The sequence below is a fragment of the Suricata suricatta genome, chromosome 10 (genome assembly GCF_006229205.1).
Source record: "Suricata suricatta isolate VVHF042 chromosome 10, meerkat_22Aug2017_6uvM2_HiC, whole genome shotgun sequence".
Lineage (NCBI taxonomy): Eukaryota > Metazoa > Chordata > Mammalia > Carnivora > Herpestidae > Suricata > Suricata suricatta.
The window spans coordinates 58,637,977-58,656,435 of record NC_043709.1 but is presented as its reverse complement, the minus strand read 5'-3'; positions in this window follow the sequence as shown (position 1 = coordinate 58,656,435).

Genomic DNA, 18,459 nt, shown 5'->3' with positions numbered 1-18,459 from the left:
GGGCTAGCAGGTGATTAGCGCGGGCGGGAGGGGGCGGGGCGAGGGCGGCGGCCTAGGGCAACTTCCTGGGCCCGGGCGGGACCTGAGCGCGGGAACTGAGGGGGCCGAACCCGTGGCGACCCCACCGCAGGCCCGGGCCCGGCCCGCACGGCCCCGACCGTGCAGGGCGGAGGGAGGATCTTGGGCGGCGCAGTGAGGGCGGGGTGAGGGTGGGCAATGTGGGACACGCGCCCCGGGATGCGGTGGGGGGGATGAGGCCCGTGCCCGAGCCACTGTCAGGCGGGGATGAAAGTGGTGCGCGCCCACGTGGGGGTCAGCCTGAGCGCGCGCGCGCGCCTGCGGGCCACCAATCTCCCACGCGGGAACCCCCGCCCAGTTTTCGGGTTTCCACGCTCACACCGCGTGGTTTGAAACTCCGCAGCTGTCCTGGGCGTCAGCGTGGAGCCCTGCAGCCTGGCCCGCGGCCATTCATACTGCTCTGTTCAGTGCCTCTGGCATCTGAGCCTGCCGGGACTCAGCACAAACGAGGTCCCTAACCATCAACTTGTCTGGGAGGCTGACCGTCAACATGCAAAGGGTCAGGCACCCTGGAAAAATGGGAAGCGGAGTGCCGAGGCGCACCTTATTCCGGTCCATGCTTTCCAGAAGAGGGACCCGGGCTCTGGGTGCTTCCTTCCACTTCAGCCTCTACATGCCCCGGCCAGAGAGAGGTGATGATCCCCTATCTTTCGGAGGAAACAGGTTGCGTGGCCCAAAGTTCACCCAGCAAGCCGCGCTAGGACTCTTAGATCCCAAAAGCTCTCGTTTTCTGTCTTCTGAGAGTCAGGGAGGTTACCCAGAGGGCAGACTTAAGGCACCAGCACCACCAGAGCACACTGTACCCCCTCTCCCCTGCCAGAGAGAGAGAATGTTCAGCATCACTGACTTCATCTGCATGCAGAAGTCTTAGATCTTAAATCCAGTCTACACTCTGTACTCTAAGGGTTGTAGATATCTTTGTCTTCATTTGCATGGGGGACGAGGGGAGGGGTTCAGCCTGACACAACAGTGCACCTGTGCCTCTAGAATGTCAATCTAGGGGCGACTGGGTGGCTCAGTTGGTTAGGCTCCGACTTCGGCTCAGGTCATGATCTCACCGCTCGTGGGTTCGAGCCCCACATTGGGCTCTATGCTGACAGCTCAGAGCCTGGAGCCTGTCTTTGGATTCTATGTCTCCCTCTCTCTCTCACCCTCCCCTGCTCACGCTGTCTCTATCAAAAATAAATAAAAATATTTAAAAAAATAAAATGTCAATCTATTGCAAGGGGCAGCGGGTGAGGGCGTCACAGTGTAGTGGGAGTTCAGAAAGGGGTGAGTTGAGGCTGCATCAGCCCAAATTGGGTAAAAGTTTCAGGAAGTGTGCACTGAATTGTGACCAAAAAGGCACGCATTAATGCCACTAAGGAAGGAGATGCTGAATTTCAGTCAGGCTGGGAAGGCTTCTTGGAGGAGGTGGCCCCAGGGCTGGGTATAGATACCTGACTGGACTTCAGAGAGGCCCAGATGCGTCTGAACCTGCCTCCCAGAGATCATCAGCTTTCTGGATATGATGAGGGGTCTTTGGACGTCAAAGCCTTAGGACCCCAGATCAGGGAACATGTCCATTAGGGGAAGCTAGATCCCAGAGCTAGCAGCTTTTCCTGGTCTCCCAGGTGGTCTGGGAGGAGGAATTCCAGTGGATCCTCTTCTCTGAGAAAACAGAAGACTTGTAGGGGAAACACAGAGGGACATCTGTGAGGAAATGTTAGTGTTCTTGTTTGCACATTTTATTCATTTTTGAGTGGGTGATACAGTCAGATGGTTTAAACTAAAAAAGCCCCAAAGGGCTCGTAGTAACAGTGATTCTACCTCACAGCCACATTCCCAATACCCTTCCCCATAGGCAACCGGTGTTTTCTGCTCAAGCAGAGAAGTTGCAGACATGTATATATATATGAAACCCATCACCTTCCAGTTCTGCCCGCTTATTTTGGTAAGCCAGTAGCCTTGGCAGGCAGGTAAATAAATGAAAGGGACTTGGCAGGGAATAAGGGGACTGGCGTGCTCTGGCCCATTAGGTTTGTGAGTTGCTGTGCCTCATCTTTCCAGATCTTGTGAGTAGGGAGGAGAAATCAGTAATGTGGATTTTTTTTAGGTGAAATATCTTGATTGTAAAATGTGACAATTAGTTCACTAGAAACAAACACTTGGGCATTTTCTCCTAGAAAAAATTAAAATTTATGTTCACGCAAACACCTGTACATATGGTGTTCATCGCAGCTTTATCCAGCATGGCAGGAGCACAGCGGTCCTTCCAGAGATGACGTTAGACAGACCATGGCCTGCCCATACCACGCAGTACTACTCAGCAGTAAAGGGACAAGCTACTGATACAGGCAACACCTCAGAAAAATCTCCAGGGAATTTCACTAAGTGGAAGAAAGCCAGTCCCCAAAGGTTACATACTGTATGATTTCATTCATGCAACATCCTGGAAGTGGCAAGATTCTAGAAATGGAGAGCTGGTGAGTGACTGCCAAGGGTGAGGGTCTGGCCAAGGGGGTCTGGGGGTGACCGACTCTAAAAGGACAATGGGAAATTTTTGCCGTGATGAAAATGTTGTGTCTCGACTGCATCCATGTCAACTTTCTGGTTGCAGTATTGTCCTCCGGTTTTGTAAGACATGACCATTGGTGGGTAAATGTGTGTGGGATCCTTCTGTATTATTTCCTACAACTGCATGTGCCTCAAAAATGATCTTAGGAGCATTTGGGTGGTTCAGTTGGTTGAACTTCTGACTCTTGGTTTCAGTTTGGTCATAATCTCGGGGTGGGTGGGTTTGAGCCCCATGTTGGGTTCTGCACGGACAGCTTGGAGCCTGCTTGGGTTTCTTTCTCCCTCTCTCTCTGCCTCCCCCCTGCTTCCTCTCTCTCTCACTCAAAATAAATACACTTTAAAAATAAACTTAAAAAATAATAATGATGAATAAAATTATCTTAAAAAAATAAAAATATATAAAAAGTTTGGGCCCCCTGCGTGGCTCAGTCATGTAGGCATCCAACTTTGTCTCAGGTCATGATCTCACCATTCATGAGTTCAGGCCCCGCGTCATTCTCTGTGCTGACAGCTCAGAGCCTGGAGCCTGCTTCTGATTCTGTGTCTCCCTCTCTCTCTGCCCTTCCCCTGCTCACATAAAAATTAAAACATTAAAAAATTTTCTAATTATAAAATATAAAAAATTTAATTACACAAACATACAGCACTAACTAAGTAACCTGGGTAAACACAGCTTGCTGACCGCCTGTTTGCTTCACTCCAGGCACTTAGGAAATTTCCCCAGCAGAAAACAACCAATGGGAAACAACAAACGGATGGGTAAAAATATTTTCCCTCTTTAAGATTTCCCCTTTACATTGTGCTTACACTCACTGCCCTCCTTCGTTTTAGTTGTTTCTGAACTTGGTAGTGGACGGCGTCTGGTGCCCAGTTGGGGTCTGTGCTGGCAGCCAGGCTTCTCCCTGAGCTCTGCCTCCACTGCCTGCCACCGGCCTCCCTTCTGTGTGTCAGGTGCTTTATCTGAAATTCAAGGGGACAGTGGGCCTGAGCAGGCCATCTTGCCCCCGGCACAGAGAACCTCCCAGATGGAAGGGCCCCTAGATCTGTGTTAAGACCGTTGTATGTTTCCTGTGACCTTATCAGGGCCCCCCATACTTGTCATTTCCTGCCACCTTAAAAAAAATCCTGTAGTATCTGAGCACAACATGTACTATTTCTTGTCTTTAGATCAAATTGTTGACATACATGTGAGAAGAAAACTTTGGCACTTCTGTAAATAGAAGACTAGTATCAGTTGCCAAAACAAAATAGATATAGCCAAAAAATAAATACAACAAAGCAAAAGGAAGCCAGTCAGCTACAAATAAGACACAACAAGGGCCCAAGGCCTGTCCTCCAACACCTCCAGGGCCCCAAAACTGCAGGAGAGCAGAGCCTGCCCCTGGCCTCCCAAACCCGCCCCAGCCAGCTGGGCAAGTCCACGCAGGTGCCAGAATAGATCATAGCCCCTAATCTGTTTTTTTTTCAGCATACATGTACACATTGGCCTGTTGCAATAATGAATAACATTAGAGTCGTATACTGACCTCTAAATGATAAGAAAAAGTATAACAATGAAAAACCAAATTTCCATTTTAGATTAATATGGAAATTCAGCAAAATAGGTCAACTATAAGGTAAGATGTGCACTTTTCAAAAATATTACCCCCTGGGGCACCTGGGTGGCACAGTCGGTTAAGTGGCCGACTTCAGTTCAGGTCATGATCTCACAGTTCGTGGGTTCCAGCCCTGCGTCAGGCTTTGTGCTGACAGCTTGGAGTCTGGAGCCTGCTTCTGATTCTGTGTCTCCCTCTCTCTCTCTGCCCCTCCCCCACTCACGCTCTGTGTGTGTCTCTCTCTCAAAAATAAATAAATGTAAAAAAAAAAATTAAACAAAAAATATTGCCTGGGTGGCTTGATGGTTAAGTCTCTAACACTTTGTTCAGCTCAGGTCATGATTTCACGGTTTGAGAGATCAAGGCCTGGTTCTGGCTTTGTGCTGAAGGTGCAGAGCCTGCTTAGGATTCTCTCTCCCCTTCTTTCTCTCTGCCCCTCCCCCACATGTGCACTGGTTTTCTGTCTCTCTCTCTCTGTCTCTCTCTCTCTGTCTCTCTCTCTCTCTCTCAAACAAATAAGTAAACATTAAAAAAATATATTACCCCTTGTGGTTAGTACTCTATCTCACGTTTTAAAATTTAAACCAGGGATAGGTGGTTCAGTCGATTAAGAGTCTGACTTTGGCTCAGGTCACGATCTCCACCAGGGGCTAAAGTCCTGCATGGGCGCTCTTCTGTCAGTGTGGAGCTCGCTTCAGATCCTCTGTCCCCCTCTCCCTTTGCCCCTCCCCTGCTTATGCTTTCTCTCTCAAAAAAGAAAAAATTTTTAAATAAAATAAAATTTAAACCAAATAAGAATTCTAAGTGGTCACACAGAATGGCTGAATCACAAAGGGTTTTTTTTTTCTTTGTCTTAACAATCACTGTACTATCATTATCTATTTTGAAATTACCATTTAAACATAGCAATGTGTATTGCTTAGGGGCTGGAGACAGGAACTGTCCCGGAAGCAAATTCAAATGATGCCAAAAAAGTTACAAGTTTGCTCTGGAAATAAACACTTGAGCTAAATCCATGTATCTGGGAAACCAACTGTGTAACTAGCAGTTTTTTTAAAAAACTGTTTTATTAAAGCATAAGTCTTGTAAGTGTGTTATTTCAGAGCATATGTGTTACTAAAATTCCACAGTGCACAGACACCAAAAGTAAAAACAAATTGGACTACATCAAACTTCACAACTTCCATGCATCAAAAGTCATGATCAAAAGAGTGAAAAGGCAACCTGCACAATGGGATGACATGTTTGCACAGCACACTGATAAGGGGTTAACGTCCAGAATACATAAACGATTCCTATAACTCAACAAAAACAAAACAAATGGCCCAATTTAAAAATGAGCAAAAGACTTAAACAGACATTTCTCCTAAGAAGATCTCTGAATGGCTAATATACATATGAAAAGATTTTCAACATCATTGTTCCTTAGGGAAATGCAAATGAAAAACTACAGTGAGATACTATTTCATCAGCTACTGTAAACATAACACACACACACAAAACCACAAGTGTTCATTGATGAAGGGAGGGGGAGGAACCCTGTGCATGGCTTGTGGGCATGTAAAATGGAGCAGCCAGTATAGAAACAGTCTGATGTTTCCTCAAAACATCTGAAATTGATCTAGCAGATGATCCAGCAATTCCACCTGTGGTTATTTGCCCCAACAACCAAAAGCAGGGACTCAAATAGATACTTGTACACTTGTGTTCATAGCAACACTATTCACAATCACTGGAAGGTGAAAGAAACCTGAATGTTCCACAGAATGTCCTCAGTGTTAACAGACAGATGGGTAAGCAAAGTACAGCGCAAACATACGGTGGAATATTATGGAACTTTCAAAAGTAGGGAAATTCAGGAGCACCTGGGCGGCTCAGTAGGTGAAGCATCTGACTTCGGCTCAGGCCATGATCTTTCAGCTCTCAGGTTTGAGCCCTGAATCAGGCTCTGTGCTGACAGCTCAGAGCCTGGAGCCTGTTTTGGATTCTGCGCCTCCCTCTGTCTCTTCCCCTCCCCTGCTCACGCTCTGTTTCTCTCTCTCAAAAATAAATATTAAAAAAATAAAAAGGAAATTCTAACACATGGTACAACCTGGATGAACACTGTAAGTGGCATAAGCCAGTCACAAAATCCAAATACTGTGTGACTTCACATAATGAGGTCCCTAGAGCAGTCAACCTCACAGAGACAGGAAGCAGAGTGGTGACTTCCAGGGTCTGAAGGAGGGGAACCAAGAGTTATTGAGAGAAGAGAAAATCTAGATATTGTTTGCAGAACAATGTGGATAGATGGAAACGTGGTGAAGATGATACCTTTTATGTTACATATATTCGCCACACACACAAAGGTTTCTCAAACCCCTCAGTAGTAGCTACTGCAATTGCTTAGCACTCAGACCTGCAGCTGCGTCCTTGGGGATATTTGTATTTATTCACTGTGACAAATAGTATGGACACACTGATGTTGTTTAAGAGTGCCTCTGTGTGGTGGTAATGAAAAGCAGATAACCTTCATTTAGTTCACTTTTATTACCGATTTTAAACTCTCCATAGACAATGCATCCCCTTACTACCTGCACCTAGAGCAGACCACTCCTACTGCCCACGTTTGGATAATGATTAGTTTTAAAAAAGACATTATTTATAAAAGCTTCTCTTAGAGAGAGAGAGAGAGAGAGGGCGCATGTGCATGCACGTGCAAAGTGGGGGAGGGACAGAGAGAGAAGGAGAGAGAGAATCCCAAACAGCCACGATGTCAGTGCAGAGTCCAACATAGGGCTCAAACTTGGGAACTGTGAGATCATGACCCGAGCCCAAAGCAAGAGTTGGATGCTTACCCGATTGAGCCACCTGTGTGTCTAGGATAAGGCTTCCTCTGATGCCCTTGCACATGCTGGCCAGATCCCGACTCTGCTACCTAGTGGCTGTGTGGCCCTGAGAAATTTAGTCACATTTTCATCCGTCTGCAGCATGAAGATCCTCATTGTATCTCCCTCCCAGAGTTGGGATATGCCTTGGGTTAGTAATACATACAGAGTGCTTAGGACAGTGTTTAGAACAGTATGTATTCAAGGATTCACTCTGCTAGGATTGCCCTACTTACTTTCATCAACACACAAAAACACCTATCCAGATTTCTTTCATTTGAAGTGTTTACCCACATTTAAAAATCAGAGCATTTGATATCAAATCTGGATACGTAATTTCTCCTGAAAAATCACAAGCTCTGTCAACACTGGGCCTATATTCCCCCATGGCAAGGATCTGCCAGGAATTGGTGGTAGCTACCTTTTAAAGGAAAGATTTATGGGATCCCCACCAGATCATGATCTCACAGTTCGTGAGTTTGGGCCTGGAGTTGGGCTGTGTGCTGACAGCTCGTAGCCTGGCGCCTGTTTCACATTCTATGTGTGTGTGTGTCTCTCTCTCTGCCCTTCCCCCGCTCACACTCTGTCTCTCTCTCCCAAAAATAAATAAACACTAAAGAAAAAAAAAGGATTTGTCTACTCCTTGGTTCTCCACAGCCTTCAGCACTCCCTACTGGCTCCCAGTCAGCTTTAATTGTCTCCATTACCTGCCAGCCCAGTAGACCTTTGAGCCTGTGACCCGTGTTCAAGACCCATCTATAACTTACCCGCCTGTTCTGTTCCCTTAGGTGAATTGAATAGATACCACTTCCTCTCCTAAAACCCGAGTTTTCTTGACTAACACATGGGACCACGAATTTCCACCTCAGGGGAGCATTAAAAATATCAGGGGCTCCTGGCTGGCTCAGTTGGTAGAGCATGCAATTCTTGATTTCGGGGTGGTGAGTTCTAGCCCCACTTTCGGTGTAGAGATTACTTAAATATAAAATCTTAAAAAATATATATCAAAGGATATATGCTTTCATATGAAAGCATTTGGAGGGGCGCCTGGGTGGCTCAGTTGGCTAAGCTTCCGACTTCACCTTAGGTCATGGTCTGGCAGTTCATGGGTTTGAGCCCTGTGTTGAGCTCTGTGCTGACAGCTTGGAGCCTGGATCCTGCTTTGGAGTCTGTGTCTCCCTCCCTCTGCCCTTCCCACACTCGTGTGCTCTCTCTCTCTTTCTCTGTCTTGAAATAATAAACATTAAAAAAAATTTTTTTAAAGCATTTGGTAACAGAAAGGACTCTTCAACTCATTACATTCTTCAGAGTATTGTCCTTTCATCCACAACAAGGGCCTGCCTGTAACACCAACAAAGCACACATAACACGTAAATAAAAATTCATACCCAGACAACAAAATACATGTTAGGAAACTCATTTCACACACACACTCCTCCCCCACCCCTGCCATCACCACTACAGCGATGAAGAGGAACTTTAGGTTTTCCATAATTTTCCATTATGGTCACTGACGGAGCAAGCCACAGTTTTACCTCTGTCACCCACATAGCTTTCGGAATGTTGGTCCTCCTCCAGAGGTTTCCTGCCCGTGAGAGGGTGACTTATGGTGAGATGCTGCAGTCTCCCTACCAGCCGGTGGGGGAAGCTTTCTTGAGTTAATCATTTAAGTGACCAGTCAGGTCAGCTGTTGACACTCTCTCAACATTGACATCATCACAAAGTGCACATTAGACTGTGACAAACTGGAAAGCCCTTTAAGTCATAACCCAGCTTGTCTGAATAATTTAGGGTTGCATCCACTAGAAACTTCAATGAGTTCAAAATTTAATTAGTGGGGAGGTGTGGGGGGAGAAAAGTCTTTTTCTGCCAATTTTATACTCTGGGCCCCCAATACTTCTTATACGAGAAAGACAGAAATCATCCTTATGTGTAATTTCTTAATTTCTCTTCTACATTTATTATCTCAGGAACGAAAAACATAAGTTTGTCAAAATAGATCCAAATTCTCCAACAGCTGAAAAGTACAATTACTTGAATGTGGGGTTGGAGCCCATTTGTGGAGAGCCAAAGATATTCTAGCTGAAAAGATGGATCAGAATGGACAATTCCCAGAAGAGGAAACCCAAAACGCCAATACACACAAGGAAATCTGTTCTTCCTTGTCAATACCTGGAATGCAATGAAAATTCCAACAAGCTGTCTTTTCTTCCTGATCAGATGGCAAAACGTTTGCAGTCTGACTCTGTCAAGTCTGGACAAGGATGGGGGAACGTGAGCTCTCATGCTGCTGGTGGAAGTGTAAATTGTTTCAACAACGTGGAGAGGTTTTTGGTCCGTGTGTCTGCAAGCTCTTACTGGAATGAGATCAGATGTGTTCTGCTTTTTTTTTTTTTTTTCACTTTCAAAGGTAAAAGGCACAGATACCGTTCCTATGTTATCATTCCCAGGGAGTTCAGAAGCAAATCCAATGTCAACATGTTGTTTTGTCTGCCGTGAAACATGAATATTCAGATGAAATGGGATCGACATAAACTTTAAATAGCCTTGGCTCATTGCAGGTCACTTTTCACTGCCACAAGACCTCCAGGACCTTGTTGAAAATTTATAGGAAGAGGGGTTTTTACAATTTGGGGGCCTTCAGAATTACAGACAGGGAACTGGTATCGGTGATTAGTAAACCCAAACACAAGCATACTCTATGGCCTAGCAATTCATCTCCTAAGTAGACACCTCAGAATAATGGGACTTGGACATTTTTTAATGTAACCCACAATAAAAAATGCAGTTCAGGGGCATCTGGGTGGCTCAGTCGGTTCAGCATCCTATTCTTGATTTCTGCTCAGGTCATGATCTCACAGTTCATGGGTTCAAGCCCCACGTCAGTGTCCATGCTGGTGGCATGGAGCCTGCTTGGGATTCTTTCTCTTTCCCTATCTCTGCCCCTCCCCTCCTCTCTCTGTCTCTCAAAAATAAACAAAAATAAATTTAAAATACTTTTTAAAATACAACTCACGCATACATTTGTGATGTTGTAATGAAACCAAACTTACATGAAATGGTATCTAGCCTTCCTACAGATGATCTCCCTGATATCAAGTATTCTAGATTTCATGTTTTGAGTGTTTCACAGATCCACATTTTAATAGAGTCCTGCCCAACATTAGGCATTTTTTTCTACATTTCCATTTTTTTAAGTTGTTGGATTACAACTCACAGGCAAAAAGATAAGTAAGCAAATTTAAAAAAAATGGGCAGAGTGCTCAATAAGCATTTTCTCATGATATACAAATGGCCAATAAGCACATGAAAAGATGTCCTCCATCATTACCATCAGGGAAATGGGAATCAAAATCACAATAAGATACTATCTCACATCTACTAGAATGGGTATAATAAAAAAAGATAGAAAATAACAAGTGTTGATGAGGATATAGGGGAATTGGAACTGTTGGGGAAGGAAAGCTTTTCCTCAGACCTCTTAGGCTCAGTTCTTGGAGGCCTGTAAATTAAGCTAACAAGATGCAGTTTAGTGAAGAAAAAACAAACTTCTATTTACATATGTCTGTGGAGTTCACAGAAAAGCATGACTCTCTAAACAGCTTATGATGCGAGTTTCTGCACTAACTGACCAGGATGAGGGACTGGGAAGGAAAGCCTATAGGCAGAAAAGCAAATGAGACAAAACAAAACAAGACAAACAAGACAAAATTTTGAGACCATGCTTGTTTATGCAGGTACAAGAGGTCTTCTTTGCCTTTGTTCTGGCCAATAAAATCCCCCTGGAGAGGAGATTTATGGCAGACTCACTTCCAGAAGTTTCTGCTTTTAATCAGGCAAGGGAAGCTCTGAAAAGGCTCTTTCTGCATTTGTTGAATTTCAAATGTACTTAAAATAATCTTCAAATTATTTGATGAATAATAAAATAAGAGGTGTGGTTTTTAGGGGATCATCACGGAACCTTCCATGTAGTGTTGATGGGAATGTAAAATGAGGCAGCTACTTTGGAAAACAGTTTTGTGGCTTATCAATAGTTAAGTATCTGGAGTTATCATATGATCCAGCAATTCCACTCCTAGGAATGTACCCATCAGAAATGAAAACATACCTTCACACATTCATAATAACCAATGGGAACAATGTCATTATCCACCAACCAATGAATGGATAGACAAACTGTGGCATATCCATACAATGGAATATGCTTTGACTAGAAAAAGGGAGGAAGTACCAATATATTCTACAACATGGATGAGCCTTGAAAGCATTATACTAAGTGAAAGAAGTCAGACACGAAAGGCCACATATTGTCAGATTCCATTTATATGAAATGTCCAGAACAAGCAAATCCATAGAAGTAGAAAATAGATCGGTGGGTGGCTTGGGCTGTGGAAGGATGTGTGGTGGGAAGCAGAAATGCAAAGTGACTGCTAATGGTCATGAGCTTTGTTCTGGGGGCTTTGAGAATATTCTGGTTAGATTATGGTGATGATTTCACAACTCTAAAATAGCTAAAACCACTTAACTTTATGCTTTAAATCACTGAGCATTTAAATTTTTTAATGTTTATTTTTGAGAGGTGATAAAGAAAGAGAGAGAGAGGGAGACAGAGAGAGAGAGAGAGAGAGAGAGAGAGGGAGAGAGAGAGCATGAACAGGGAAGGGGCAGAGAGAGAGAGATGAAGACATGGAATACGAAACAAGCTCCAGGCTCCAAGAGTCTAATGTGGGGCTCAAACCCATGAGATCAGGACCTGAGTTGAATTCAGAAGCTTAACTGACTGAGCCACCCAGGCACCCCTAAATTACTGGGCTTTATGATATGTGAAATATATCTCAATAAAGCTGTAAAAAATTATTAAAACCCTTACATTGATTTCTCAACCCACTAATAGGTTATGACCCACAGTTTGACAAAATGGCTATGGAGAGATTCTCACACATATATGAGGAGATATAAGGTAGGATATTTATTAGGAAGATTCTTTTGTGAATGTGAACCAACTAACTGGAAGCATCTCTAATTTCACTAAGTACAAGAATAGGTAAATGAACCATATCATGATCTAAAAAGGATATGCTAAACCTACAGAGTGACACAGGCCACAGATTCATAGTCTTACATGAAAACAGCAAGCTGGAAGGATATACTGTGTATTTCTGATGTTATTAATGTTCCATTTCTTGTCTTGAGTGGTGGTTTTCAGTGTTTGCTCTGCAACATTTTGTTGCAAATGCAGAGCGAATGTGCTCTGAACACATTTCTATCTTTATAATTTGTAGTTAACTTTATTTAAAAGAAAGAGAAAGACAGAAAGGAAGGAAGGAAGGAAAGAAGGAAGGAAGAACGAACGAACGAACGAACGAACGAAAGAAAGAAAGTTATATGCAGCATGATGCTGTTTATGTGAATTTTAGGCACAGGCCAATCAGTAGTCCTATATCCATTCATACCTGGTCAGGAAGATGGAAGTCATTCTACCTATTTTGAACAGAAAGGCATTTAATGCAAATAACTGATCTCAAGTATGTTGAAAGGAATGGAGGAAACAAGATACAGCGCTATCAGGAGGCCACCTCCATCCCTGGACTGAAGCTAAGAGTTCACACTCTGTGCTGACCTGCCTGGGGAGGCCCTCCCCTAAACCACAGCTACAGAAGCCTATAGTCCTGCTGGGGCTGCAGCTGCCTCTGATGAAAGTACCACCAACCTACCAGAGATGGCGCCACAATGTAAAAATGGCTGGTTACATCTCCTACCAGTGACTCCCCAAAACAAGCAGGGAAAGGAGATAGGGAAGTGTGGTTCCGAAGCTTCTACCCCATGTGATAAAGCAGAGAGCAGAGAAAGGCATGAATAGAGCTGAAAGACAGAATCTATATATTGTTTATACAGGAAGGATTCCCATCCCAAGTCATAATAGTAATTATAGTCAACTTTAGAATAGTTTATGTCTTTAATTTAAAAAGTCAAAGGGGACACATGGGTGGCTCAGTCAGTTGAGTGTCCAACTCTTGGTTTTGGCTCAGGTCACAGTCTCACGGTTTGTGGGATCAAGCCCTGCATTGGCCTCTGTGCTGACAGTGAGGAGCCTGCTTGAGATTCTCTGTCTCCTCTCCACCCCTGCCCCATTCGCACACTCTCTCTCCCTTTCAAAGTGGATTAATGAACATTTTACAAAAGTAGAAGTCGAAGCAAATATAATATTAATGGCTGTTAATTCTAAATATGGGGACTACAGGTATTTTATTTTTATGTATATTTTCTATATCTTCTTCCATTCTGAGAACCTAATAAATTCTATAGGGCGCCTGGGTGGCTGAGTTGGTTGAACATCTGACTTCGGCTCAGGTCATGATCTCACAGACCTTGGATTTGAGCCCTGTGCTGGGCTCTGTGCTGACAGCTCAGAGCCTACAGCCTGCTTCAGATTCTGTGCCTCCCTCTTTCTCCGCCCCTCCTCCACTTGTGCTCTATCTCTCTCGCTCTAAAAAAAACCATTAAAAACATTAAAAAAGTAAGAATCGAATAAATTCTAAAAATCTAAAAGTAGATTCTAAAATTCTATCAAAAAAGAACTTACTGAAAAAGAGAAGATGCGAAAATACAAATGTTTTTTTGTGTGTTTGGGTGGTAAAGCTAAGACGCTTCTTCCTTTTGTTTTAAATTTTCCAAATGTTCACTGACACTTGTATTAAATGTATAGTAAAACTTCCTAATAGGGATGCTAATTTTGGACAAAATGCCATGTTGTTGAAAACAAGACAAGAGGCCCTAAATGGGCTCCACTTGTGTTTAGTGCCCCATCACCAAACCAAGACTCAACTACAGCCTTTGCTCTCCCAGAAATGGAATCTTAAACCGGTGGATTGGGCATCACCTGATCACCACTGGCTGGGAAATCTGCCTAATGGACCCTGCATCCCCTGTAGGAAAGTAACCTCGCAATAATCAACCTAGTAGAACCAGGTTGTGCCTAGTAGAACTTCCCTATTCCCCTCTATTCCCCTCCCTTCTTCCTATAAAACTCTTTCCTTTTGTCCACCTCCTTTCTATCTCCTAGATGGGGTGTTGCCTAATTCCCGAGTCACTGAATAAAGCCAGTAAGATCTTTAAAGTTTCCTCAGTCGAATTTTTGCCACAATGTCAACAAAATGATTGTGAGCTCTTGTAACTCTATGGAAAATTAGCTTTAGGCATCGATGAGTGTGGACAGCATGCTTTACAAAAAAGAAAAAAAAAGAGCAATGAAGTCAAAGGAGGACTTGTTCATTTAGTAGATATCTGTTGAGTGCCCTTGTACCCTCTCCTCGAGTGGATGAACTGGAAATACAGAGAAGGATAAAACCATCTCTCAGGTGGTTTACAGTGCGTGAGATCTTATAATTTATGGGAGATATGTATTTTATCTTTCAGATGACCAAAATGTATTTGTCACACATACTTGCTCTCTGTCCATAGTTTCTGGGTCACAGATGTCCAAACTTTTGCAATTTCCTGAGTAATAAGAGCATCTTATGTTACTGTGGGCAGCGGCGAGGAGCCAGTAGGGAGAGTGGGATCGAGCAAAGCTCTCATGCCCTTGCAGCCCTAGCGGCTGATCCAGTTCCTCAGAGGTTAATTCACTTGAGTTAAGATGTTATTGCACCAATGTCCCTCAAGCTTCTTGAGTTAAGATGTTATTGTACAAATGTCCTTCACGCTTTGGCACTCTTATAATAACAATAAGAAGAGATGTAAAGTTCCCAGGAATATGGCACAACAATAATTGTGAAAACAGAAGTTTTGTCTAGAAAAAACCTTCTCTTAGCTGTGGCTGTTTGTATAAAACTACTTGCATATGAGAAATAAAGTGGCAATATGGGCATCACTCATGTTATCCCTCCCGTTGCCATCCTTTGACTTTCTCTTCTTTTCCTCATTCCCTTACCCTCGCGTCCCTGCTTCTGTGTGCCCGTGCGCACACTAGATGTTACAATATTTGGTCTCTTGTTTCTTCAGAGCCCTTGTAGTGAAAGGAGTCATTCTGAAGCCCCTTTCCACCACAACTGGGTTTATGTTAATGAAGCAACTTCCTGGAAGCACCTAAGGGTGGGGGCTGGTTGCCAAGGGAACCAAGCAGCAATTGAGGATTGGAACTTTCAGTCCCAGGCCCTGACCTCCAGGGAGGGTAGAAGGGCTGGAGGTGGAATCAGTCACCAAAGGTCAATGATTTAACTGACCATGCCTGTGTAGTGAAGCCTCCACTAAAAAGAAAAAAAAAAAAGGAGGGGATTCCGAGCTTCCACGTTGGGGACCAGAGTAGTTCCATGTACCACTGTGCCCCCAAAATCCGTGAGGACAGACCTCACCCCATGTGTCTCTTCATTTGAGTGTTTTTTCCCCCTTTAATATACTTTGTAATAAATCGACAATCAAGTGAGGTCATGGGTTTCCTGAAGGCTGTGAGCTGCTCTAGCAAATTAATACAAACTCGAGGAGTGGGTTGTGGGAATGCCTGATTTATAGCCAATTGATCAGAAGCACAGGTGACAACCTGGACTGTTGACTGGCATCTGAAATGGAAGGCAGCCTGGTGGGACTGAGCCCTCAGCCTGTGGGCTCTGGCACTATCCCTGGGTAGGTAGCGTCAGAACTTCGGTGAGTTACAGGACGGCTGGGCTGGCATTGGAGCATCACTTGGTGATATCAGGGGACTTCCCCCTCCCCCGGCACCCCCGCCCCATATTGCAACTGGTGATCAGAACTTTGAATAGTCTAGCAGGAAGACTGACCACCAAGGCTCATTAGGGGCATAGAATAGTAGGTGAACTTTTGTTTCTGCCTATATATTTTCCTAGAGTTTGGGTTTTTGCAAGAAGGTGTCTAGTGGCTGTAAACAAAAATACAATAAAGTTAAAAGTAACAGTGCAAGCTACCCTAGACAGTAGAAAATAGAAGCTGCTCTGAGGGCCCATCACACACCTTCCAGCCCAGTGCCGAGGAGGGGTGGGGGAGCGGGAAGGTGTCCCACAGGATGCTTGGAAAGCAAGAAGCTTGGACCTTTCCTGCTGGGTGGTGAGCTCTCTACGGGGTGAGAATGGTTTCCTAATGTGATCTCCCCTTGCAGCCCGGCAGGTGTACAGACAGCCCTCCTGTGCCTCTACACCCCTCCCAGCTGCTACCCCACTTCCTTTCACTGCGGATGCCAGGGGTGTGCAGTTTCCACACATAGAGCAATTCCACACTGGCTGGGGGTCCTGTGGTTCAGTTCAGTTCTGATGCTATCGACCTGGGCATCATGTCAGATCCCACAGTTTTTGGGCCGGGTCCCACGAGATTGTACCCCCTTCAGACACCTGTCACAAGTTCGGCTTCTCACCTAGACTTCTGACTGACCAGGTCTAAACTGAGGGTCCCGTGATCCCCTCGTTGGGTTTGATAATTTGTCAGAATGGCTTACAGAACTCAGGGAAACAATTACTTCCACTTACTGGTTTAGTATAGAGACTACAGATAAGTGGTCAGATGAAGGGGTACATGGGGTAAGATCAGAAAGCATCCTAAGTGCAGGGGCTTCTGCCCTCGTGAACTGTAGTGTGCCATTCTCCTGGTACACGGATGTGTTCAGCAACACCGAAGTTCTCTGAACACCCCCCACTTAGGGGCTTTTATTCAAGCTTCATCATGCAGGCGTGGTTGATCATTAATTCAATCTCCAGCTCCTCTCTCCTCCCTGGAGGATTGAGAGTGGGGGAAACAGAAAGTTCTAAGCTTCTAATCATGGCCTGGTCTTTCTGGGGACCAGCCTCCAGGCTGAAGCTATCCAGGAGCTCAACAAGAGTCACCTCATTAGAACAAAAGACCCTGCTGTCATTCAGGAAATGCCAAGGGACTCAGGAGCTCTGTGACAGGAACCAGGGGGAGGGGCGCAGAGATCAAAACATATGTTTTCTGTTATGTCACAGCAGGTAAGTGAAACCAGTCCCCTCTATGGATTTGGAAACTGAGCAAAGAAAATGGCTTCTGAAGGGTCACATGACCACTTGGTTGGTAGAGCCATAGTTAAAACCCAGTCCTCCCGACATCCAGGCTACTGCCAAGGATATTTCCAAGGACGTGACTTTTAAAAATCGGAACTCTTTTCTTAGTTTTAGGCTCTGGATTGGAGATGTCCAGGAAAACAGGAACTGGCCCCATCTGTATTATCTCCTCTACATTAATTAGTCCCTGTTTTTTGCTAGGGTCAGCTTGGGGACTCACCGACCCAAGGAGATGAGTCATTGAAAAAAAAAAGTAAGAAGCCTGTCCAGGAGCTCCCATGAAACTTTTCTTGGTCTCAAATGCCAAATTCTGATCCCTGAGCTGGGATGAGATGTTTGCCTGTCACAGAACTAAATACGTCTTTGCCAAAAATGGGCTGCATTCAGATGCTAAAGAGATGCTTCCCTGTAAATCTTTGGCTCCAAAGGTCAGGTTTCTTTTCCTCCCGGGCAGGAGAAAATTACACCCTCTGTGTGCACTCAGCTTTCTACTTTTCAGAGGCTGCTTTCTTCTGTGATCTTTTTATCCTCATTGAAAAATCAAAGCACCGGACATAGCAATTGGGAAGGTACTTTAAGAGACCCAGCAAATGCACACTTTTATGACTATACCCATCTTACAGATGAGCACATTGAGAGCTAGAGAGGTAGAGTAACATGCCCATGATTCCAGAGCCTGACCTAGAGCCTGGGCCCAATGTATTTGGGGGCTGAGATTGGGCTGAAGTCCAAACACCTTCTCCATACTCCTAAGGACAAGAATGTTCTGCTTGTTTAAATGTTTTCTTCAGACAGGAAAATGGGCTAGGATTATTTTAAAATATCTTCATGGTCTTAGGGCACCTGGTTGGCTCGGTTGGTTAAGTGTCTGAATCTTGGTTTCAGCTCATGTCATGACCTCACGGTTCCATGAGTTCAAGCCCCTCACTGAGCTCTGCACTGACAGCATGGAGCCTGCTTGGGACCCTCTCTCTCCCTCTCTCTCTCTGCCCCTCCCCCATTCACGCTGGCTCTCTCTCTCTTTCTCAAAATAAATAAATAAACTTAAAAAAATTAATAATAAAAAAATAAAATATCTTCATGGTCTTTAGGCCAAGAACCAGAAAATGGTGGCTTGTAAAAAATAATCCTTAAAAAAAAAGAGAGATAAATAAGCAGAACATGATAGCTTCTTGAAGACTGTCCATTAAATCCTGGTTTGAACATTAATTATAGGGTTTGCCTGTTTGTAGAGACAAGTTATTGCCTGTTCTTACTCTTGAACACCTCCAGGGACAAAGGATTCACTGCCTTCTCACCTGCCTGTCATGCGTTCTGATCTATGTCGGTGCCAAATCTGCC